Here is a 25,190-nt window from a genome sequence, read left to right as displayed (position 1 = left end):
GTACGGGGTTGTGCATTGAGTCAGACGTACATTACATAACTATTGTTCTGTTTCAGTAACAGGGGACAAGCCCCCATAGCTGGACAGACCACATGAACGTGCAATCGAAAGGAAAAGGTATTTTAAGTCTCACTCCCACAGTTCTCTTCTAAGTGGTAAACACTGGTCTCAGGTGGAAAAGACCACTCAGGTCACACAGGTCTGTGCAAAAAGCTGACCCGGAGAAGAAAGAACCATCTTCACCTCTCTCTTTGCTAGGTGGAAGGTAAGCGTCCGACTCACAGGTCCCGTATAAAAGCCAACACAAAGTCTTCCAATCTAATAGTAATGCAAAGGAACCAAACAACAGACACAGTCCATAAAACAACCATAGAGTTGCAGCTGTGTGCATCTCGCCACATGCCTCCACTTCAAGTAAATGCTTCTCTTGCTCCTTGTCTCCTGGATGCATAAATAGGCAACTGTATGCCAACATGTACACCTCAAGTGGCCAAAAATAAATAAATGCTGCATTTAGATCTCTTGTTCAAAGCTCTTCACACATGAACTTGAATAAAATTAACAAACTTTAAAAAAAAAAATCAATTTTTTTTCTGACCTCTGGATGTTAAAGGTAACACCTTGCTGTAGTAATGTAAAAGTGTACTCCAAGGTGTGATAAGTACGTTGTGACATCACTGCTGGGAGTGGTTACAGGTGCTAAAGACTTTCAGTCAGAAAAGGTCATTGACATAATGCTTTTCAGCTTGGTGTTAAAGGACAATTCCGGCGCAAAATGAACCTAGGGGTTAATAACATATGTGTACCAAGTCAAACGTTCTCTGGGATCTGTTTTCATGCTAATCGAATGTGTCTCTAGCTTTAAACAAGCTGCCGCAAATCAGTGTTTAGCTGCTAACGCTAGCTTTCGGGGCAGATGGTAAATTGCTATTTTATACCACTAACAAGGCTCAAAATAGCACCACACTTCAACGGTAGCATAATGAGGGTCCCTACATGTAAACCAAAGCATTGAGAACTTTGTAAGTGTACAGACAGTTTATTAAAAAGATAGATTATAAAGAAAGTAGTGTTCATGTTTACATGAGGGCGCCATCTTGGAAAACAGTCATGAGCAGTCGAACAGCGAACGCCGTGCAACCAGTAACCAGTAACATAGCTCAAACACAGCGTTCGTGATTCGACTGCTCATCACTGTTATCCAAGATGGCGCCCCTAGGTTCATTTTGCGCCGGAATTGTCCTTTAAAAAAGAATTCTGTTTTAAGCTTTGTTTAATCTTGCTGCTTCTGCTTTCTTGGAAAGTTCTAACTCAAAATAATCTCAGGTGGACCGATGCCTGTATCCTCTTTCTTGAAATTGAATTTAAAAAGATCTTACACTGAAATGTCTTTACTTGTGTTTACTACATTTCTGCTCCTGCCAAGCCATGTCTGATATTTATAAAAACAGAAACAAAAGAAATTGACAGATTTTTCTTTACGGTTCACTGTTTGTTTATCTTTAGTTACAGACAGAAAATACAGCACTATGTCCTTGGGAAAAGTCAGGCAGAAAAATCCCCTTCTGAGTGGCTTTCCCATCTCAGTAGTTGTGATTCAGAAGAAGAGCGAATACTTCACCTAGACACAGGGCATATTGAAAGGATTGAAAGGAGTTTCTCGGTCTGAGTGTTTCTTGAGCTGAGCTTTTGAGAGATTTCAGCACAGATGAAATGAGAAGTGTATAGACTAGCGAAGGCATTTAAAAGAGACAACCAAGCAAACTTGGCAAGCAAAGCTCTGTTATGCAGCCACAAAAAACAGCAAATCACGGGGGGGCATAAACAGCGGTGTGAAGGATATAACAGGAATATAGATAATTATATGAAAAATTATATAAGAGAAAGCTAAGAAAATGCTACTCCGCAAGCCTTAATCGAAACACCTCACCATTTCTCATGTGTTTAGGTGCAGATGATTAGGGGAAAATGCCACACATTTTCTGACTTGTGTTTTGTAAAGGTCAGACAGTGGGGGAGAAAGTGGTGGAGAGGGTCCCCGCTATCTCTCAAAACAGCACTAGAGGAGCCCACAGGGAGCCGCGCTCCGGAACAAAAACAGCATGTGTGGCACTCTGTGTGTGTGTGTGTGTGTGTGTGTGTGTGTGTGTGTGTGTGTGTGTGTGTGTGTGTGTGTGTGTGTGTGTGTGTGCGCGTGTGTGTGTGTGTATTGTGGTTGAGGCCAAGTCTTGAAAAGTGAGCTCAGTTTGAACAGCGGTGCAGAATGACAGGCTTGTTTAATGATAAAAACACAATAAGGATGACAAACAATGGCTTTGTAAGAGCATCGGAGCTGAAACAGCTGAAATTGAAGACTTCTATTTAAGCATGAATGCCTGCATTACCCTGATCATATCATATCTACGCCTCCAAACACCCACTCACTTGCTTATCCTCCCACTCATCCCTGTGCCCCTTTTTTCTTTATTATTAGCATTCATGTGAGGCCCATACTGTCACTGCTACGACAAACTCCAGTAGTTATCAATTACCCTCCTTTTTTTAGGATTATAAAACTGAAGTACCACAAATAAAGACTATATTCAACTTTCTTTACATGCAACACCACTCCCTCCCCCTCTTTATATCTATCTTCAGCTTTGTAATATTTCAGCCATGTTTTCAAATGAATAAAAGGTTGCACAGAGAGAGCCAGGGGGGGCACACAAGTGGATTAAACTTTCAATAAGGGCTTCTTTTCAGTGGAGACAGGTTGGTAAAACACCAACAAAAACTACATGTTTTAGCACTGACTCAAGGGGTAAACATTTCAAACTAATATGATGTTTTTCCGCTGCATGGTACGACTTGAGTACGCTCTACTCGACTTGCTCTTTCTTGGTTTTCCATTAACAAAAAGTGGATAGTACCTGGTAGGGGTTGGAATCACCAGAGGCCTCACGATACAATATTATTGCAATTTTAAACATATTGCAATATGTATATTGCAATTTATTACCTTTTTTACAACTTCAATTTTTTCCCAATTTCAAATTATGTCCCCAAAAGGAAACTTTGTCACCATCTGTTTTATCTAAAAAGATACATTTCATATGTTTGTTCATCTCACTTCAATTTTATTGCTGCAAAATGGGATTGTCAAGCAGACAAGCTAACACATATATATTAATAGATCGATACTTGGCATCTGTGTATCGATACAGTATTGTACGGAAATATATCGCGATACTATCCTGCATCGATTTTTTTGTGGTACCACCTCGGTCAAGGTTTTAAGCAAGCGAGCAGATACTAAAAGGTAGAGTATAAACACTGCAGACCACTGATTGGTCAGAGAGAATCCTTACTAGTGCAACATGGGACACACTGCACAAACCAGAGATTTTTTTTAAACAAATTAGTTTAAGGGAGCTCAATAGGGGCCCACAGCTCATTTTTGGCAAAATTGGCACACATTCTGCTAGATTTAATCTAAAAAAAAAAAAGTTTGTTTGAATTTGTGTTCTTTTATGCAATGTTAAGGTCACAGATTCTTTGTAGGAGTCTCTTGTACTCACACAAACTGACATTACAATAGGTTTGAATAGAGCTGCAACAGTATTCATAAGTTATCCATGTACGAAATGTCAGAACTAAAAGGGTTCACAGGCTAGACGCTGATAGATGTGGCACATTTAGAGAATATGCTGTAAAAGGCTACACAGTGTAGTTGAATCAGCAGGTTTGATTATTTTAGATCATGCTGATATGGGTGTGCTGTACTCAGAGTCGTCTATTTTCATCCTGACCATTGAATTCCATTCCTTTCAGAGAAGAATGCCACAGCTGAATCACCTGTGTATAGCCTGCAATGGGACATGTTATCGCCAGTCCACGTCCTCGTGCTTTTCTCTCTGTTTGGGTGCCTTTTGATTGCTAAGAATAGCTGGGTTTGTTCCCTTTAGAACCTAGCTGTGGTTACTGGACCTGTGCAGTCTGGTCCCCCTGGCAGCCGCTGACAGCCCAGAAACAGAGCTCCGTCTCTCAAGCCCCACGCTGTTAGCATCAACAGTCAGCACCTCCCTCTCTCAGACGCTCTCTCCGAAGGCGGCAATTTAGAGGTGTTTGTATAATTGAATAGGCAACATTTATCTTCATGTGTCTGTGTGTGAGTGTTCCTCTCAGGAACCCGGTGAAAGCACCTTGAGTCACTTGTTCATTAAAGTATGCTGGATGAGAAAGCCTTTTCACACAGTCCGCCTGTTGATTAAGCCATCATCCCTCCTTTTCTCTTTCCTATTTCGTCTGCCGCTCTCTCTCTTTCTCTGTTCATTTCTCCACTTCTTATTCAATGGACTTAGCTGAGAGTTATACAGAGAATTTGTATTTCTGTCCACTTGAGCAATGGCATTAATATCTCTGCGTTTTTTATTTTTTGCTTGTAAACAGACTGTGGATTTTCATATTTTGGAGTGGAGCGGCAGTGACAGCTTATTCAAGGTTTATTTCAACTGTGTAGATGTGTTAATAAAGCATTTCTGCAGTGTCATGCTGACATATATGAATGGCAGTCAGTAAGTTCCAAACGTATTATATGATTAAGCAGAGTCAATTAGAAAGACATTAATTACTGCATCAATTGCTCCCTGGATATTAAAGTTATAGTGTCTTTTGTATATCAAGCATTTATCCCCAGTAAGTCTATATCCACGACGTTCCACTTCCGGGATTGCTCCGTTGCCACCGGAAATTCCGCCGGATTTTACTCTTTTCGGCCAGATGTCTGTTACCTTCCGCTTTCTTTGTGTTGGAATTTTAAACTCCGGTCAATTTATGAGGACTATGGTTAACTGCTCCTCAGATCTTTGCAGGGTAAATCAAGATAGCTAGCTAGACTATCTGTCCAATCTGAGTTTTCTATTGCACGACAAAAAAAACTTTTGAACATACAAATGTTCTACCAAAACAAGTTCCTTACCAAGGCTATTATGCAGCAGCACCGTGGCTTTGCACGGTGCTTAGCACCGGTCATGACGATTGTGATTGGTTTAAAAAAATGCCAATAAACCCATCCCGGAATGCTGTGTGGACTAGCCAGACCTTCCTCCGCAGCACAACATTTTTTTTGTAATCCCCAAATTTGTTAATTTGCAACCAATTTGTTTTATTATTTCAAAAATGTATTAAGATGCCCGCAAACCCTTAATATGTAATGACAGGTGGAGCGTGCACCCATGTGCAGAGGCTCAGTCCTCAACGCAGCAGCCGCGGGTTCGGGTTCCGACCAGCGGCCCTTTGCTGCATGTCATTCCCCCACTCTCTCCCCTTTCATGTCTAAGCTGTCTTGTCACAAATGGAGGCCTAAAATGCCAAAAGAATAATCTTTAAAAAAAAAAATATATATATATATATTTGCTGTCTACCCCACAAAAAAATGGAAATTTGGAAAATTTGGGGGCATTCTTACATTATGACAAAACTGAACAGAGGACTAATCCGATTTGGGAGCCCTCTGGTGACTGTGGGATACTAAGAAGCGAAATGTTTCCCTTGTGCAGGCTGACTTTGGTGAACATTTGAATAATAATGACAGCAGGCAGAAAGCTTAGTGCACCATACAGTATAACCTCAGATGCAGCGCAGGACTCCATATTGCATACCAGACATCAGAGAGGAGATATTGCTCATCCTCTGGATATAACCATGATTCCAGTCTCAGATAACCTACACCTACCACCTACATGCATGCCAACATTTCCCCACAGAGGTTTACCACCCACTTCCCCCAAACCAGGCGTCACACTGCGAGGCTGAGAGGGAGCATGACTACATCTGCTGGTGCAGAGATAAAGCCTCCATCTACCTGTAATCCCACACCAGCTTTTCACTCCAGCACTCCAACTTTTCAACACGTCCAGCAGCAGAGTATGGGCTGGGATAAACTGAGACTGAGAACATGTACAGTACTGTAAGAGCCCCATATAATGAGACTATCACTGTTTGCTTTATTTTCTGTGGTATTTCTGCACTCTACTTGTTTTGTTCTGTTTTGCATTAGTATAAGTATAAGTATATAAGCTCCTGCAAGTGGCTTACTTTTCCTCAGATCATCTTTTGTGTATTTCAAGCAAACTACAACTCCACCCCCCACAAAAGTCCAATGAACAACTACTGTAACAGACATCTGTTGCTTGGAGCTGTAAATCTATGCTTTCATGAGCCGAGTATGGGATGAAGAGCAAAATTGAAAATGTATGTATATAAAAATGTTGTTTTTTATTGATTATTAATTTCTAGGATTATTTCTTTCTAGGCACACACACTTCCAGGAGTTTTGTTTATTTCACCCGCTGAGTTATGATACTCATATAATAGTATGAATTTTCATATTTTCAAATTCAGAAGTGAGACTGAGTTGTACAATTAATATTGTAGTGGTGCAACATGAAAGCAGTCACTATGCACAGTTCTAATATAATAAGAAAAAGATAACTTCATACAAATGTAATTTAAAGAATCAAGCAATATATACAATGCACCTTGATATAATCAATTACATCACACAAACCAGATGTTTCTGTCAGTGTGATGTCCGTAGACAAAGGAAAAATTGTTCTGCAGTGTGATGCCCACGTGGTTCAAAGATCTATATGTCAATTAAAGTCAGTCACCATTCTTCACTTAACAGGATACAATGAAGCTTTTCAATTTTGTGCCAAGGCGCTGTGGGTGCAGGATATGTGCTGCTCTCTGCAGTCAGAACATAAAATAACCTACATCATTTGGTGGGTATTTTTATCCAAAAAGCATTACAGCACAGTACAGGCTAGATTCTGCGAGACAGGCTGATTAAACAGGTTTATGCATCAGGTTTGTGCAGAATAATGTACTAATGTGAGGCAGAACGTTTCTGTCAGCACTATATAGCATAATGTTGTTTGTGCTTTTATACATTTGATTTCATTTGGTATTTCTGTTTTATTATCTCGAGAGTATTGCACAGTTAAGCTGAGAGAGAAGATGTGACTGTCAAAGGATTCATTAATGTTCTCCCCCTATCACTTCTGCCTGCAGATCTTATCTTGCATCTTCAAGCTGTGGTGACAACATTAGCTTGCAAGGCATGCTAAGCTGTGCTGTCACCGAGACATGCGAGATGAGAAGTTTTGCCTGTCGGACATCGGCGCAAAACAATCACTGAGAAAGTGTGGGTGAATTGTGTTCACCATTTTGAGAACGTGATGTGGTGTTTACAGTATTAGTGTCACACTGCTGGCATAGATACTGGAGGATACAGTGTATGCTATATATATTTACCTAGCACATTTAAACTGGTGCTCTCCTGAGCCCACGTACTGTGAATCAGAGGTGCTTTTATGCGTTTTCTTGATGCCTTCTTAAAATAAGTATTGAAGGTGCAGATTTATATTGTCTCTGATGTAGAATAACAAAGCTACAGTATGGTGCATTTGTTTTGCTGAGGCACTTCAGTCCTGTTGGTTCCCTTGTAGCTTATGTGGCAGTGGAACAAAGCTTGACTGCAGATTACTGCAACCAAGTGATTTTAGGCCTTTTAATCACTAACCTGTGCAATTTATGAGGAGGCAATCATGAGTGGTCATTCTCAACTAATGTCCTAGAAAATAGTCAGTGACCCTTCAATTTGCACCACATGTGCTCAATGCGTTTGGATTCCCTGTTAGTTAATCCATGCACATCCAAAGCCTCTGTTCGATTCCCATCTCCAGTTTGACATGTTCGGTTGATTATTATTCATTCACACGCTGCTCCCAGGTGGACAACCCATAGAGAGACGTGAGTTTTAAGTGCGCCGTTCAATAACAGTGTTTCTCTGCTGCTTTGGTTGGTTGGGGATTTGCTTCTCCCTGGATTCTCTCCTCAAATTTCCGCGGCAATCTGTCTGAAACTGAAAGATAGATGGACAGAGTTATGGGAAAGTTGTTGTTTTTGTCCTTCCATATATACATATGTCAACATATGCGCAAAACCTGTGGCTGTATAACGAACGTGTCAAATGGATTTTTATTTTCTCATAAGATGGAAATAATGAATATTTGAAGCTCTTTCACTTTTTTCCTATAAACGGTTTGAGATGTGAAATTGTGCAGAAAAATAAGAATAAGTAACTTAAATCGTTAATTTAAATGTCTGAATCTCATTTTTCTTGAATTAAGTGAAATAAAATCTATTAATGTGGTCAGAAAAAATAATTTTTTCAATGCAGACAAACGTTTCTACTCTTTTTGACAATGTTTAAAAAAAATGGCAGAAACAGGTGAATGTGCATCAGAAATAAGTGATTTGATGTCATTCTAGTCACAAAATCTTATTTGACTACAAATGAAATTGAAAGCTATGTGTAAGGTTGTATGAGTTATGTTTTCAGAGGGAAGAGTATCATTATTTCTGCAGGTTCACACCTGTAAAAAATAGGCTGTAAAGTTGCACAGCTTCGAGAGTAAAGGCTCAAAACTGAAACTGAAAATAAATCACGGGTTTTTCCTCAGGGCTGTTAACGGTTTCAGCATATCCACACTGTTATCTTTGTATCTTCCACACCTCCCCTTTGATCACTAAATCATTTCTTTTACAGCAGAAGGTGGGTGGTTGAAATGAGATTTTAGTGCTAAATGATGATTAGAATTTCCAAATTTCCCAGTCCCACTTCAAATCTCCACATAAAGGGAAAAAAGCAGCTTATTTCTGATGACTCAACCATGGAAAATAATCACACCTATTCAGTAAAGTCTATTTTTCTATTTAATGTGTGGCAGAAATTGGAAGCAAGAGACTTGTTTGGATGGTGATATTGGTTTCTTTTGATTTAACTGTCAGTGGAGGGCTCTCATAATGGCCCTGACCTCTTATCTGTACTCTACTGTAGTAACTGTATTCAATGACACCCACCTTTAATGTCCTTTCATAGTAATACTGAACAGGGCTCTCTTTTTTGCTTGCTGTGTTTTTCTACTTCAAACAATGGCGGAAATGGCTTTAATGTTTTACCTTACTTCACTGTCAAACTCTATTTGTCTTTGTCTTTGTTTCTTGCTGCTCGACGTCCCATTGATTTCCTCTTAATGATTTTCCTGCTTAGACTGAACTAAATGATATCCATGTCCCCTCTTCATTGTGACCTCCACTGAAGGTGTTCAAAAGCCTTTTTTTTTTTTTTTGCAGTGTCTAGCTGTCATATTAGGTGGATGACCTCATCAGTTACACACTGGCCTCTACTGGGTGAAATAAGTTATTGCCCGAGGAAAGGGAAGCAGAGGAAGGGTAGAGATGATTTTGGGGGAGAGAGGATCATTTCAAATGTGTTTTTTGAAATGAGGAGGATGCCAGCCGCAGTAGGGGTTCGTTTACATGTTGATGGGAAGTTTTTTGGAATGTGCAGCAGCGCAGAAATGAGAAATCAGAGTTTCTCCGCTACTCCTTGTGAACCCGCGTGTCTTCTCATCTCCCCAAACACTGTCTTGGCAGGCTTTGAATTACCTGCATTCATCCCTGCCTAAATTGTTCAAATATGTTAGAAGTTGATCAAACGGAAAGGCTTTTGGAGCGCACGGCCGACATAGCTTCCCCCTGTGGGCTGTTGGGGATCAGACATGAAAACAGGGAAAGAACAAAGGCTTGTCGGGACTGCTAAAGACGCCTGGACCTAGCAGCCCATCAAAATTCATTCAGTGAAACAGGCACGAAATACCCGCCGACTGCAAGAACCTTCTCAAACATGTCAGAACTATTCTGTCTCTCAGAAAATATATTGAAACAGGGCGATACTTATGAGACTTGAAGCCTTGCTTTGAATAATATACTAAATATAGTCGCTGCAAGTCATGCTTTATCAATAACCACAACACATTTAGTTATAATAGTCATTTTAATTGATTTGTGTATTTTTGGTGTAAGAAGGAAACAAAACGTTTTGGAAAGATGTGATTGAATTCTCATAAAAGTGATTTTAACTAGGAATAGAACAAGTTAAAGCTGCACTGACCAATATTTTTTATTTTAACAATCAGTCAAATGCCTGCGTGTAAGGTGAAAAGGGTTGCTTGTAGTGATGGAACCCACACAGAATTATCACCAGACTCAACAGTTGCCCTTTTAGTTCAACGCAGAGTTTACAGCCTTTGGCTAATTGTTTTGGGTTTTACAGCTTACAACTTTACTGTTTTAGTTCACTCTCACTTTATTCAGTTGTATTTCCACCCGGTAGCTATTACTAAAAGTTCTGATAAACCCACTGTACACTACCTGCCCAGCACCAGATGGCAAACATTAAAAGTTTGCGACTGGTGAACATAGTGGAGCATTTAGCAGCTAAAGAGCTAATGTAGTTTTGTATCTGCTGGATGTATGAATAGGCAACTGTTTGCCAACAAGTTGGCTATTAGGTGATGATTTGTCAATGTTGTTTTTACAGCTTGTTTTGCTGTCACCAAGTAGCAAGGAAAAATATCATTTATTTTGTGTCATTTATATTTTTTCTCTTGATTACGTTCTTTCTTTCTTTTTTTATTATTGGTATTTGAGGGCTTTTTCTTTTTTTAATGTAAAAACAATTTTCCGTTATTGATTTCAACAGGTATAAAAAAAATAAAGAGAAGTTGTAATGAGAAGAAGATTCCGACCTAATTAAGATGAAAGGCACTAAAACTCATTATCAGGAATGTGTCTTGATATTTTGTACATTCTCTATGTTTTTTTGCCTATTTGTAGTTAGTATATAATAACCTACTTATCTTGTTTCTCTATGTAAAATGAGAGGAAAGTGTTCTTGTTGAAACCCCAAAGAAAGACTACTATTTAGAACTTTTTTACTTCTGTTTGCAATGATAGTGTCACTCAGTTTCTACTCTGCCAGGCTCTGCGCAACCCTCAATGAATCTGCGATGCACTATATTCCCCCAGTGACAGTCTTATTTCCAGCCATTGAGGAAGCGGGGGGGGGAAGTTATTTACTGAGAACGACAGACAGAGGAAGATTGGACAACTCTGATCTGTCAAGGACATGGCTTTTGGCCGAAGCAAATCCTTCACTTTTATTGCATTGTCTTTGGGGCCATTTGGCACGAGTATTGGGAGGCTAACATGTCGCATTGCCTTCTTCTATGTAGCACTTTTCCACTGCTAAGGTTCCTGAACCGAGATAAAAGTACAGTCTATAACCTGTACAGTCTGGAAACGCTCGAACAATTCTTCACGCAGTCTGGCCTTGCCCTTCAGAACGAACTGCTGATCTGAAACACACAACTATTAGACCAACCAGTGTAAGATGATGCACTGTGTGGGTGTTTTTTTAAAGGCAGCAAACAATTTCAGAAATAATCTTTAAAACATCTCTGATACCAGCTGGCTGTATGTTTATTGAACACCTTATTTAGCCAAATAGAAATCTGGCTTTAACACCAAACTGAATAAACATGTAAATAACAATTTATATGTGATGTGTTTGTGCACTAAAAAAGAGAAAAATAACAGAAAGAAAATAGTAATTGGCATGTAATTGGTGAGAGAGTTGGAGTTTTAAGTGGAGGGCAGTTACAGAGGAGAGCATGTGAAGCACCGCAGAGATCCACCGTCTGAGATCCTCTGACGTCAGCTGGAGAAGCTGATGGGAATTCAATACAGAGCATCCACACCACCTAATTTATTCCGCAATAAAATTGGCTGCAGCTTGTTTGTCTGCAGTTCCCTTGACGGTTCAGGAGATGAACATCACTGAAGTTATCCACAGATTCTTTAGCTAAAGAGGTTTCTGTGAATCATTTTTCACTTAATTGTTAAGCAGATGTGTGCAGTGCCGTGAAGCAATTTGTTACATCGCGAGACCTGATATCACGCGATACTTCCTGATAGTTGCAAGGGTGGTTCTTGTGTATGTAGCTGAGCCGATGTTGTACTTTGGTGTTGGTTTGGTGTTTTTGGATGTGTGTGTTTGTTGGAAGTATGGTTGCGTGCTAAATTTTATGGATCCATTTTGTACTTATTGTAAAAATGAAAACCAATAAACATATATATATATAAAAAAAAAATCCAATCCAATAAGTCACATACATTAAAGAGTGTTGAAACATCTATTCTCACTGTAAAGCCACTGTATGATAATAAGGTACAGAAATGTTTCTTGCACACACAATGTTGTGTTTACTGATGTTTACGTCACAAATCCGTCCAATTGACCATCACCCTGCATCTGCGGTAACTATTTCCATCCATCAGGAACGCATCCCACAAGATTTTTTGTGTGCCCGCTGCTGTCATTGTCTTCATTCATCTGCACAAAACACTATTTGCTCCAGCTTTATTTACCAAACCATAAATGTGGCAGTACTTTGTGGGGCACAATTTACAAATAAATAAGGGAGCCCATTTTTGCAGCGTGGACATATCCAATCATTCCCGTTCAAAATGAAAACACAACTCAGAACTGCTGTGCAAATGCCAGTATCCCCATAATGACACGGGCTGTGCTCAGCTGTGTGGTGGGTGTAGGGTTAAGGGGTGGAGGGAGGTGGGGTGAAGTGGCTCTTGCCCACAGTCAAAGCCCAGGGCATTAAACATGACCTTTCAACTTGCCACTGAGCATTAGAACAGTCACAGGAAACATTGAGTCCTCATGTACAAACACTGCAGAGTGCCGGGGCCTCTGCCTCCGCTGAAACCCTGTTTTACTTTAATGTGTGTCACACAACACTCTGCAGTCAAAGTTGTTTCAATCTCAGTAAAGAGAGCAGAAAGTGCCCCGAAGTGACATACAGTTGATCCGATAACTCCAGTGCTGATTTGGTTGTCTCAGCAGAGTGTGCAAAGTCAAAATAAGTATAAGTAACAAGTATAATTTTCTATAATAAAGAGTAGAAATGTAGCATTATTAGCATGTAGTTAGTTAGTTAGGTTTCTGACAAACAATGTATCATACAGACAGTTGACAAACAACAGACACTCATAACAAATTAATGCACACCACAAATTATTGAGGATAACACAATAAAGTTGACCAAAAGTCAACTTATTTCCATTGAGATCCTCTCAGCCTTTATATGGCAGCAGTCAGGGGAAAAAAAATCTTATCTCAGATATTAGATTTGGAATTAATAGGCCCTCAAGAGAGCAGAAGTGTGGTTTTATCGACCATAAAGGTACAAAGTAGTTTCTGATGCCAATTCAGCCTGAATTAAAAGTGACTATTAAATGTCATGTTCTTAAAGTCAGTTACGGCAGCGCACTGATTGGGGGACCTGGGTGGTACAGGACAAAAACACTGCAGAGTCAGGGACCAACTCCCGGCAGCAGTGCTTGACCCCATTGGCGGTGTTGGTGGGTAGGAAACTGGTGTGGGATCAATCTCGTCGCTCTTCTCTATACTGTGAACTTTTGCACATCCTGCAATTACATCTTTCCAATTATATAATAATAAATAGTAATATTTTTTCTATTCTATATTTATGTTCTTGACTGTTGCAGTACTTTGCTTTTATTTTGTATTGCCTCTTATATGTTTATTGTACGTACCAAACCCCAAGGCAAATTCCTTGTATGTGAAAACTACGTGGTTATAAATCTGTTTCTGATTCTGGTTCTGGTTGTTTCAGCTACAGTTTCTCTAAGCCAAGAGCAGGAGATAGAAGCATGGATGACAGAGGAGAGGGAACTGGCCATTCCAATTAGCACTCAAGATGATTATGTTTAAAGGTCACTCGGGTACATAATTTAACTTTTTCAAGGTACAAAGGTCAGGAGTTCAAAATCTGACATGCAATAAATTGTATATACACTGCCTTTGTGCTTTTAAACGTGCAACACTGCTGTCCGTTTTTTTGAGAGGTGGTCAGCTGGTGTCCGAGGATTACTAACGATACATTTCCATCTACCTGTTTGGTGCCCATTTTCAATCTGTGCATAAAAGCCTGAGTGGAAATGGCAGAAGTTCAAAGGAAAAGGACAAAAGCTGAGGTGGAAAAGTTGGAATTTTGAAAAAGAGAATATGCAACTGAAGGAAAGAGATTGTGACGCTGTGGGGACTCGTTCCTGCTTCCTCTACTGCATTAATATCACTCATCATTATATGCCTCCACTCCACCACAAAGCCCAGAAATAAGTGTAATGGGTGTGACGTCATGGCCCTGTGAATGGCGGAGGTTATTTAGGGACACCGATAATTTGCGCTCCCTCTCTCTCTCTTTGTCGATCCGCAGAATCAGGAAGTGCAGCGGGGTAAACATGTATGAAGGCCAAACATTTAGCCTTGCGAGTGCAGAAGACTACAGTGACGGAAGACAGGTTTCCATATAGGCACGCTGTAAACAATTCCAGTCAGCTGTTTAAATAAGCTCAAACTTGGAGCGGAGATAATGATTTATTGGTCATCACGACATTAAAACATGCTGCTGGTCTGAATGAAACCTAAATGACTTAAAGGACTTTTCTTCGACTGCAATATTGCCTGTCATTGTTTTTTCCCACATTAATTTAGAGTAACGGGCATTTATTTGTACAATTTGTTTTCTTTCTTAGTTGGGTTTGTTCATCTTCTTTTATTTTAAATATTATTATTAAAGAGTAAAGTGCAATATCGCTGACGGGCGCTGTGAAATTCTAAGGCTGGTTATAGGCTCAGATATAGCTTTAGAGACCCCTTATTGCCTGATAGTATGGATTGAGGTGTTAAGTCTTCTCTTATTCCCTGCATGTAGTGAAGAATGAATGTGTGGGTTTTAAAGTGTGCATGGTATTTATTTCTATTGGAGCTCATTGCTCTTTTATTGTGTGTATTGGGTCCTGAGCATATTAACAGCCTCTAAATTATTCTTGTGCATTTTTGCTATTTATGTCAAGTGATTGTGTCGATGCCATTGCACTTTCCCCTCTAAAGTCGCTACTGTGTAGTTCCACGTTGGTGCTGTTGGCCTGTTCCTATTAGTGTTTTTAATCTATGCGACTTTGTGAATAAACTCAATTTATATTTTGTAACTGGCCTCTCGTCCTGGTTTGTTCTGGACACGTATCTGTTTCCATCACTACATAAGGAACAAAAAGTGCCTGATGTTGGGGGGGTGTAACATCCTTGGTTTAAGTCCAAGGGGGGGGTGCATGTCACCTCCCTGTCTTGAAACCATAAAGGCTGATAAAAAACGCTGCATGATAAATGTGGATCAGATGAGACAAACGTATTCTTTAAAAAACACAAATGCCATCTTAGGTGGTTAGCCACTTAAAGAAGTGGCTAACAGGTAATCAGGACTGTCGACATTACATGTAGACACTAAATCTTGCTGCTACTTTGTCTTTCCTGTCCTGCCTGTTTGTGCCACTTGTGCTATGCCTACGAAGTTGTCGGTTACATGGACTGAACGTTTAGCTTGTGTGTGTATGTGTGTGCTGGTATTGACGTTGATAATGACAATCTGTTCTTGTTTATATGTTGATCTTGTCATTTTTGTTACATTTTTTGTACTGGGCTAAACCTACCTGTCTTTTTAGGAGTGACATTGTACGATCTATCCAGGGACAGCAGATGTAAAATAGCCATTTGGCTAATTCTGGCACATTTTCATATGTATTATTAGTGTGCATTGTCCCTGTTAAATAAACCTGAAATAAAAAAAATAAGCAGCAGTGACATTCTTTAATGTATTAGAGTTACTCATGCTCCATTAATTATATAATCTTGTCATGTCCTCATGAATATTTCCATATAGTTAAAGCAAAAATGCACTGATTTACATTTGCGGATAATTGCAACATTTTAATGGCAAAGATACTGTCAAAGATTATTTTGAAGCGTCTTTATGTTCAATAGCGGATGTTTGTGTGCCAGCGGAGTGCAACCGCCTACTCCTGGGAGCACTGGGATCGTCGGGAAGGGAAGGTTGCAGGCGTGTGAAGAGCGGACGTCTCAAGGGTGAAAAGACACCCCTTCCACTAGACAATGCATCAGGCTGAAGAGGACATCTATCCAAAACGCTCAGAGGACAAAACATTAAACATTTTGAATAATGAAGTTTTTGTCTCCCCTCTCCCAGGCCACAGCCTTGCACTGTACTGTCCTCGTCATGTACTGAAAAGCATGTGAATTGTTGCTTTACTAGCCCTGCTAACATCTCTAAACTCCAGCAGAGACAGAGGGCAAGGCCAAAGCCCTGACCTGGTGTTTGTGGTCAGATGGAATGTCAACTCCAGGGGGGAAAAAAGAGGGAAAGTAATAATGAGGCATCCCCCCTCTCCTGGTTGTTTGTTTGGACAGACCGGCTGTCTTACAGCACAAGCCGCGGATGGAATACTAATGCATTTGACTAATGATTCTCTCTCGCCTCTCTCCTTTTCTCCCGATTCCTTCCCACTCGACTCTCTTCTCTCACTCCATCTACCTTTCCTTCCATGTGGATGAAACTTAACTCTTGAGTCAGAGCTTCAAAACGCATCATTCAGTTATGACTAAAGGAACAGCTGTGACATGTGCGTACATTTTAGGGTATTTAGGTCAAGTAACAAGTGCCTGACAGTTTTCTCTCTTGGGGCTTTGTTGAACACATACCCACCCTTACTGATCCTGGTTTCTAATCACTTATTGGTGGGTGGACATAAAACCAGCCTTGGTGTTTGCAGCCATAGAGTGGGCCTATCTAATCCTCTGCCCATCCATCACAGGTATTTAACTTTCCAAATCACTTCTTCCAGAATGTGGTGCCTCGAGGGAGGGACAGGAAGACATCCCAGAGCAGAAGAAACTGTCTACTGGGCCAGATTAAAACCTGCTGAGATTTAACCAAGGATTAGACACCCCCTTTGGCAGTAAGAGGCTATATAAACTGTTTGAAATTATTTTGGTATTAAGCATTGAAGATATTGCACTTTAAGCAGCCTGGTAACCACAGTTTGCCCTAATAAAAAGATCTGCAAGATGGAAACGGCAGAGATTTTCTTTCTTAAACATATAATGTCACTGAATCCTTTGAAGAGAGTAATGTTGAAAAAATTGGATCTCTTTTTCATGTGATCACTGCGCTAAAAAAATGAATTTCAATATAACGATTCAAACTCTCCTAATCAAAAAAGGTTTTCACCCATGTGCAACATTACCATTAGCAATCCAATTAGCAGTGGAATAGGAATGGAGACACTAAGTGGCAGACAGTGTTCCACAGTGATGCTCACGATCAATTTAACTTTCCATTCAACATCAGTGGCCACATCACAACAAATCCCTGCATCCCAATAAGTAAGAGCAACCTGCTGCTACACATCTCTGAATGCTTACCCCCCTTATCATCTACACACTGTTCATGCCCATCAAGAATCAAATTCTCTCTGTTGAAATTATTATAATGTCATTAATGCTCCACTGGCTGGGTTGCATCCACTCCAGGCTACATTGCAACCAAAAACGTGGCTCTAAATAAAATAAGATTACATTGATTGAGCCAATAGATTACAGTTTTAACCAGATTACATTTAGTTCGAGCTTTGGCAGCAAATTGGCTGCATGTTATTTAACAGTCCCCTCAGGGTTTACCTCTGAGCCATTTAGCAAGGTTCTGTATTGGGGAGAAAGTATTCAGAGTCGATAATGTGGCTTACTTTTATTTTCGCTGCACCTGTAATCATCTAGAAAGAGACTAGACCAGATGGTCAATATTAAAAAGAGACCAATTCTATAAGTATATCTACTATTGCATTCATAAAGTGCTAATATCCAATATGCTCTTGTTTTTCTTTTTATGATAAATACAACTGAAGTAGCATTGTTTGTCCAACTCTCCTCTTTTCAGTTTCTAGGTTTCTCTCTGATGACATGGTGCGTGAGAGAGAAAAGATCATCCCTCAGTTAATTAGAGGAACACAAACACACCCACTCCCCTGTGCTTCACAATCTGAAGCCTGTACACACACAAACTAGGGGTGGGGGAACACCCTCAGGACCTGTATTCCCTGTATGACATTTGATTTTAGATTTAAAACTATAGCATCTCTGTCCAAAGCCTCTACTGCATCTTGTACACTGCAGGAAATGTTTAAGGTGCTTGTGAGGTAACCAAATGGCACACATGCTAATATGCACATTGGCAAGCACTTTATCATTACTTATTTACATATCATGCATACTCAAAGCTGCTCCGGTCAATATTTTTATGGGTCAAGTGATGTGTAATATGAAAGGGGTCACTCTTAGTGATAAACAAACAGAGAACAGCCTGTCATCATGAACTGTTCGTACATCTACAAAAAGTAATGCACTGTAATTTGTATGTATTCCACATATTTTTTACTGCAAGCCCCACATTGATGTTTGCTGTAAGGCTGCGTTAAATAGAACATCATATTTTGTAAGACATCATACAAACTGTTATTTTATAATATATCATATGAACAGTACTGCATAAGTTTTCGTAATTTAGTAAGATATCGTACAAATCATTATGCATACATTTTCGTACAATATCTTACAAACCTGTTGATGAGAATTATCAAGAATTATCTCCCTCAGCTCTATGGAACATTTTAGCCTCTTCAAACTTCAGCTTCACTGCTCCCATCAACCTCATGCCCGCTAGCTTTACAGGGTAATAGTGTGTCAATGCTGTGGTTACAGTTCGTTGTTCTGCCCCCAAGTGGCCAAAAATCACTTAATGCAGGTTTAACATTTGTGTTGACTATTTTTTAATCAATGCAATAGGATTGTATATTTTTCATTCATTACTGTATGGTATGAAAATCAGTTGGCAGACTTTTTTTTATCTTGTGTAATCCACCAGTAAATGTCAAGTCTAAATCAATCTTTCACAATGTTGCATAACAATTTTCATTAATAGAGATTAAGCACAGCTTCCTTTTAAAACCTGCTAGACAAACAACAATGTAAGTTTAGCAAAAAATAATGCATAATAAATGTTTCAAGATGTCTCTACGGTATTTACATATCTCACAATGGATGCTTGAAATAGTAAACAGAATAATTTTCAAAACATGTTAGCATGGTTTGGAAAAGGATAAGTCATGAGTGATTGCAGTAAATTGGTTCAAACTCGCAAAGCAACTAGTATGTTTGTCTAAATGTTATGTTGCCACAGACCAACACTACAATCAAACACATCAAATTAAATGTTAGGGTCCAGTTTTGTTGATGTTAACTTTCTCAGTAGGTAGAGAGCATGTGTTCCAACCCTGTGACGTATCTTTGCCCTTTTTTCTTTCAGTCACCTACCAGCAGGCCTGGGGACAGTTTGTGTGTGTTTGTGCATACTGTATGTGTGTGTGTGTGTGTGTGTGTGTGTGTGTGTGTGTGTGTGTGTGGGGGGGGTGTCTGTGTGACTGAGTGGGACACTAATGAGCTGACTGATTACAGTGGAAAGCCTCGGGTTATCATTAGCTCTCCGAGGATCCAACGTCAGAACAAGCCACGGCAGAGGGATGCAGGTCACAATTTGATATTTGTTTAGTAAAAAAGAAAAGTAGAAAATCCGTATGAATCTAAGGAAAGAAAGAAATGAGCACGAACGCAAAACCTGACTCGTGTATTCATCCACAAAAGGCATTAGTAGCTCCATCAATGGGCACACAAGAGGAAAAATCTCTTATCATCGGCTTAGAGGTTTTGTAGACAGCTTTGATTGTCTCACCCTTGCCTGTAATGAGATAGCTGCTTGCTTGACGACTCCATGAGAACGTCTGCATGTCCACACATTACTATCTCCTAGGGGTGGTACGGTTCACAAAATCCACAGTTCGGTTCGTATCACGGTTTTAGGGTCACGGTTTTCGGTTCTGTACGGTTCTTGTTATTTTTTCTTTTAATCTTTAACACTCCAGAAATATACTTCAGCATATGCTATATAGCTAAAATTAGCATATTGAATGCATGTTGCACAATACATGCACACAGTGGCAGTTCTATCTATTGTTTTATTTCCGCTGTCATCATAGGTAACATATGAAATCCAAAATGTTCCCACACACCAGACTTATACGACGCTAGCGCATCCTCCAACTCCGGGCAGCCTTCCTTATCTCTCCCACTTGACATTTCTGCATGTGACGTGACCTGCAGCACTCCACACTCTCGAGTAGCGGTCGGCCCGGCGCCTCTCAAAATCTGACGAAAATCTTTTAAACTGACCTTTGTCGATCAAAAAAGCAGACAGATTCAGCAACTGTATGGCCTATTTCTCGCTTAAAATGTTTTCAGAAACACTTTTCGGTGAACTATTTTCGTAAAATACGAGATCGTATTCAGAACGAGACGCCATTAGAGTCTGTTTTGAAATTCGGGAGCAGCAAGAACCACATGGCACGTTCATCCAATCAGCTGCCATGTGTTGCGTTCGTCACGCTCATCCCCCTTGTCGTTTCCAGTAAGTGTTTTAACATAGGTGTCGAAAGTGGGCACTACGGCAGTAAGTGGTTAGTGCACATTAACAGTGTACTGACGAACCGTGCGACACACACACGCTCCGAACTGAGACAAGCGAACCGAAACAAGCAAACCGAGACAAGCGAACCGAAACAAGCGAACAGAGCGGTTTGGATATTTTTTCATGAACCTTACCACCCCTACTATTAACCCAATAGACTCAGGAGGAGTCACAGCCCAGGGCACATCACAGACACATCGCCACAGCTGAATAACAGATTAAGGGAAATTTCAGTGGCAAGCTCAGGACCTGTGCTTTTCCTAAACGTCAGTACAGTAGCTAAAGGATAATTCCACTTTAACAACCATTTTGTACTGTAGTTTTGGCCATTTTGTTTATTGGTTTTTATATTATACTCTATACTCTCAATATTGTACTCACCAAATTGAGTTGTCAGTTTTAAACAAGCCAATAATTGACCACTTTATTCTGTGGTAAAACTGAAATCAAAGGCATCCAAGATGGTGGTAAGGTAATAATCCCTCAGGAAAACTACATACGCACACAACAATGGCAATCAAGGTATGTCAAAAATGAACCAGGAAGTCAGTCTGTAAACTGTGATGGGTGTTTACAATAATTTCACATTTCGCCTTTGTTTTTTCTTCCAAATAAGTGTGGCTAACCTGGGGGTTTGTTTAAAGGGGCACTCTACCAACTTTATGAATTAGTGTGTGCATAAGTTCAGTTTGCTAGTCATCGGAAATTACTACTCTGCCTGTTAAAAGAGCTGTATAATGTCTTCGTTGGTACTAGAGAGAATGCTTCAAAGCGAGAAATAAAAGTCTGATCGCACAGAAATACATAAAATGCACGACTTCTTAACACCACACGTACCACTATGTGGTGGTGCCAATGGAAAGTCAATTAGGAGCATTTGTCGTGTTGGACACACGAATTCCCCAGTTTAACACTGCTATCTCAAAGTCAGGTGAGGTAGTATAAAGAGCGCCATAATCCACGTTGGGAGGAGGGATGGGTCAAACAAACACAGGACCTTAACCCAGGAGACTGTTGTTCATGTCCCGTGTGAAACCAAAAGTCAACGTTTTTTAACGTACATAAATAACGTACTTATTTTAAGCCAAACCATGTTATTTTCCTAAACCTAATAAAGTAGTGTTGTTGCCTAAACCTTAATTGTTTCTGTGGTGCCGGCACATTTTTTTAACACGTGCCACCACCACGTAATGTTGTGTTAAGAGGTTGGGATTGTGTGTTTCTGTGAGATCAGGTTAGAAAATAACAATACAGTATACAAATCAGTGCCATTAAGTTTAAGGGTTAAACAAAAGTTACTTCTGAGTTGCTTAATGGGAAGTATAGGATCCAGTGTTTTTGGAGCTTGGCCTATAATAGGAACTAGAAGTCAGGATATCTTAGCTTCTGCTGCTTTGATTATGACCATTCTTTTTTTTCACTGGTGAGTTAAAACCTGTATTTTATAGTTTCTTGCTCTGTCTGACTTCTTTAGCCCTTTTACCATGTAATGTACTTACTACCAATAGGAATGGTGGCCAAAACCAATAAAATAAGACCCAAGTTGCAATACACCAGAATCATCCTGCAGGGTCATATCATTACCTTTTCCAGCTCTATTATTGCAACTTTTGACGCTTATGCGATATGGTGCTACAACCGGATGCAATGAAGGATGGTTCCTTGACAGGCCTCTCTCCTGGCATCTCTCTCCTCATCTTTTCTTCTATTCCTCTCTTTATCCTGTCCTCCCTTTCTTTGGAGGCCCTCCGGACCCCATCAAGGCTCATTCTGTTCATCCCACATGTGAAGGGTCAGTGCGTACCCTACAAGAATAAACCAGCCACTCAATGTGAGAATCTTTGTGTATGTCCTCATCCCCCTACCCTCTTATTCTCTCTCTCTCCCTCACTTACTTGTGCCCTATAGATGAGAATTGGCTCCATTCACAGCTCTTCCCTCCCCCCTGGAGCGGACTTCTCAGGGCCCTAACAGCACAATTCTATGCCTTATTGCTCCAGCTCCTCCATGGAGAGCAGTCTCGTCAAAGCATTTGTGAAGACAGAAGGAAATGAACTGGCTTTGTGCTTAGTCTTGACATATAGGCGCGATCACGTGGTGAAGTTTGTGGGGCAAGTGTTTAACAAGAGAAAAGGGCAGAATGTGTAAAATGTCTTTTAAAGGCCTCCAAGTGGCCATCTTGGAAGGAAAATGCCAGGACCTATTTAGAAATGACACAGTTTTATGAGTTTGGCCCTTCTGGCTGTCAGCTTAATCTACATTGTTTTCTGACTTCCTACAGACCCAAAGCTGGTTTCTCAAGCTCATCTCCACCTCATGTTTTAATCTCCCCCAGCTCTTTCATTAGGACCACACCATGTGTTGATTCTAAAGAAATGAAGCGGACACCTCATTTCGAGCAAGAATGAGCCAGAGAAAGCTTTTGTCCACAGCAGGAATGCCCATAAGACAGAGAGGAACACTGTTTAGTCTGACTTGGGTTGCTATACCAGTGCTGAAGAAAGCCATGGCAACGCAAGCAGAAGGTCTGCAGGACCACATAGTGCTGATACAATACGGCTGCTCTGGGTTTGTCATTCCAGTCAGGCCTGACCCAAATTACGACATCCTCGGAAAAAGTAGCCTACTTCAACCAGCGCACATGAACAGACATACTTAATTGGTCTTGCATATATTTGGCTGATAGCGATAATAAACAAAACATATGGATGTTTGAAGTCTAATCACTGAGGAGACGGCCCTGTTAATGATTTAATACCACAGTCCATAGCCCGTGGCTGCTGGATTATTGGGACTGGCCAATTGTTTACGCAATATGTCTACAAGCCACTATTCCATCTGCAGTTATAAATCTCAGCATTTTAAGCTTAATAGTCTATTATCTTTTCATATGTTTATTATCTCTTATCAACAGCCTTAGGGCAAAATCTGCTTAAAATGGGAAGAGCAAGAAAAAAGCGATTAGGACCATGTCTACAGAAACGTTTTGGTAAAATATAACAGTAAAACAAACAGCCGAAATATCAGAAAAATTTACAGACTTGCAAAACATTGTTTTGATCACCAGACAAACTTTAACTGAGTTTCTTTTGCTACTTACCCAAAGTTTTATTTTTGTGAGATTTAAAAAACATGAACACAACAGGGGGGGTGATTATGGCAGTTCTGGACATCACATAAATCCCACCCCCAACATATACTCAGAGACACACACACTAAGAAACACACCAAAAATTATCTTAGTACAATTTGTACTGCCGGGTCTTTCTGCACAGAATACAGTTGAACTCCAAACTTTTCTGCTCAAGTAACCACCTCACCATCACATCACACCTACCTCACAAAAGCCATGCATCATTAGTGTGCTACCAGAAAAGGGAAAATCCACTTACTTTATTTTAGAGGTCTGATAGTTGTATATCTTGAAGTAGTATTTTCTCTATGTTCTTTTCATCTGCACCTCTGCCCCGTTGCCCTGCTTCTCCAATACTATTTCTCTTTGTGGGCTGAGCATGCAATAGCTGTGTAGTTTTTTTTTTTCTTCTTTTTTGTGTGTGTTGCATGGGGTGAGGGGAGGGTTGTGGGTTGGGTGTTGGATGCCGGGTTTCCTGACTCGTGATCAGGAGCTCATTACCCCCAAGGTCACTCTAGGGACGTCCCGCCTGGCACTCACTGAGACACCAGAGAGAAGACGGGAGATTGCCGACGAGAGGGTGAGAGAAGGAGAAAGGAAGAGAGCAGTAAAGAGCCAAATTGCCTGGGACATCCGTGGGGATGAGGAGAAAGAGCTGAGAGAGAAAAAAAGGGACGCACTGATACACATAAACAGAAAGAGAAGGGAGATGGTGGAAAGAGACACTGATCCAAATGTCAACAGAGAGGCTGATATTCAGGAGGAGCGAGCAAACTCAACAACAAAATGCAGCTGTAGGAGCCTCAGATGAGCCCACAGAGTGAGCAGGCTGAGAACAGCAGTCAAACCATACCACACAGAGAAATAAAATATCTTGTTGATCCATGGAAAACTGAGCCCAACCACAACAATCAATAGAGTATTGACAAACCTTAGCTTGGCTCTGCATTTGTTTTTCATCTTTTTATATGGGCCAGCACTGCAAAAACATATTCACCGTGCCATGTGAATGACATCTGAGTATATCTGAATGGTTGTCTAACTTTATGTTAGGATTAGGGTTAGGGTTTTTTATTTGCTGGTTGTATAGATGTTTTAGTTGTTCTAAGGTCTACTGAAGAAAAAATAGATCTTGATCTCAGTGAGACTGCATGATTACAGTGATTAAAGATATTAAAATCACTGCTTTTAATGAACATTGGGGCTTGAAACTTATTTCCATTGTTGATTAATCTGTCAATTACTTTTTTGATGAATAGATTAGGAGGAATTATAATAACCTTTCATCAAGCGCCAGCACCAAGTCAAAATCTTAATTTGCCACATACTTTATGACCAAATATCTGTGTAAAAGTGTTACCTTGGGCTCTGGGAAATGGTATTTTTCACTATTCTGAAACATTTTAAACACTAAATGTTTAAGGGGAACATGAATGTCAGTACAACATTTTATGGCAATTTTCCCATAGTTGTCAAAAACCCAAAACCACAGATGTAAGCCTCATGGTGACTCTGAAGAAACATTCAGAGGATCACCAAAGTTGGCAGGAATCATCGTTTGGGAACCATAAATATCTGTACTGAATTTTTTACCAAACCATCTCGTAGACGTTACATAGATAAGTGAATACTTTGCTGAT

At 40.1% G+C, this 25,190-nt stretch overlaps 1 protein-coding gene across 3 annotated transcripts in view; it reads right to left on the bottom strand.

Moving 5' to 3' along the window:
• Nucleotides 1-23,957, bottom strand: part of ptn (pleiotrophin) — a 50,219-nt gene extending 26,262 nt beyond the window's left edge. For 2 of the 3 annotated variants that reach the window (XM_078242704.1, XM_078242705.1), the window contains exon 1: nucleotides 23,810-23,957. The gene's annotated coding sequence lies outside the window, so the exon portion shown is untranslated. The remainder of the gene's footprint in view (nucleotides 1-23,809) is intronic. The other variant, XM_078242703.1, reaches the window with a different exon arrangement.
• Nucleotides 23,958-25,190: the final 1,233 nt, after the last annotated feature.

Source organism: Sander vitreus, chromosome 23 (genome assembly GCF_031162955.1).
Source record: "Sander vitreus isolate 19-12246 chromosome 23, sanVit1, whole genome shotgun sequence".
Classification (NCBI taxonomy): Eukaryota; Metazoa; Chordata; class Actinopteri; order Perciformes; family Percidae; genus Sander; species Sander vitreus.
Note: the sequence above shows the minus strand (reverse complement) of the source record. Positions and strands in the feature narration are given on the sequence as shown.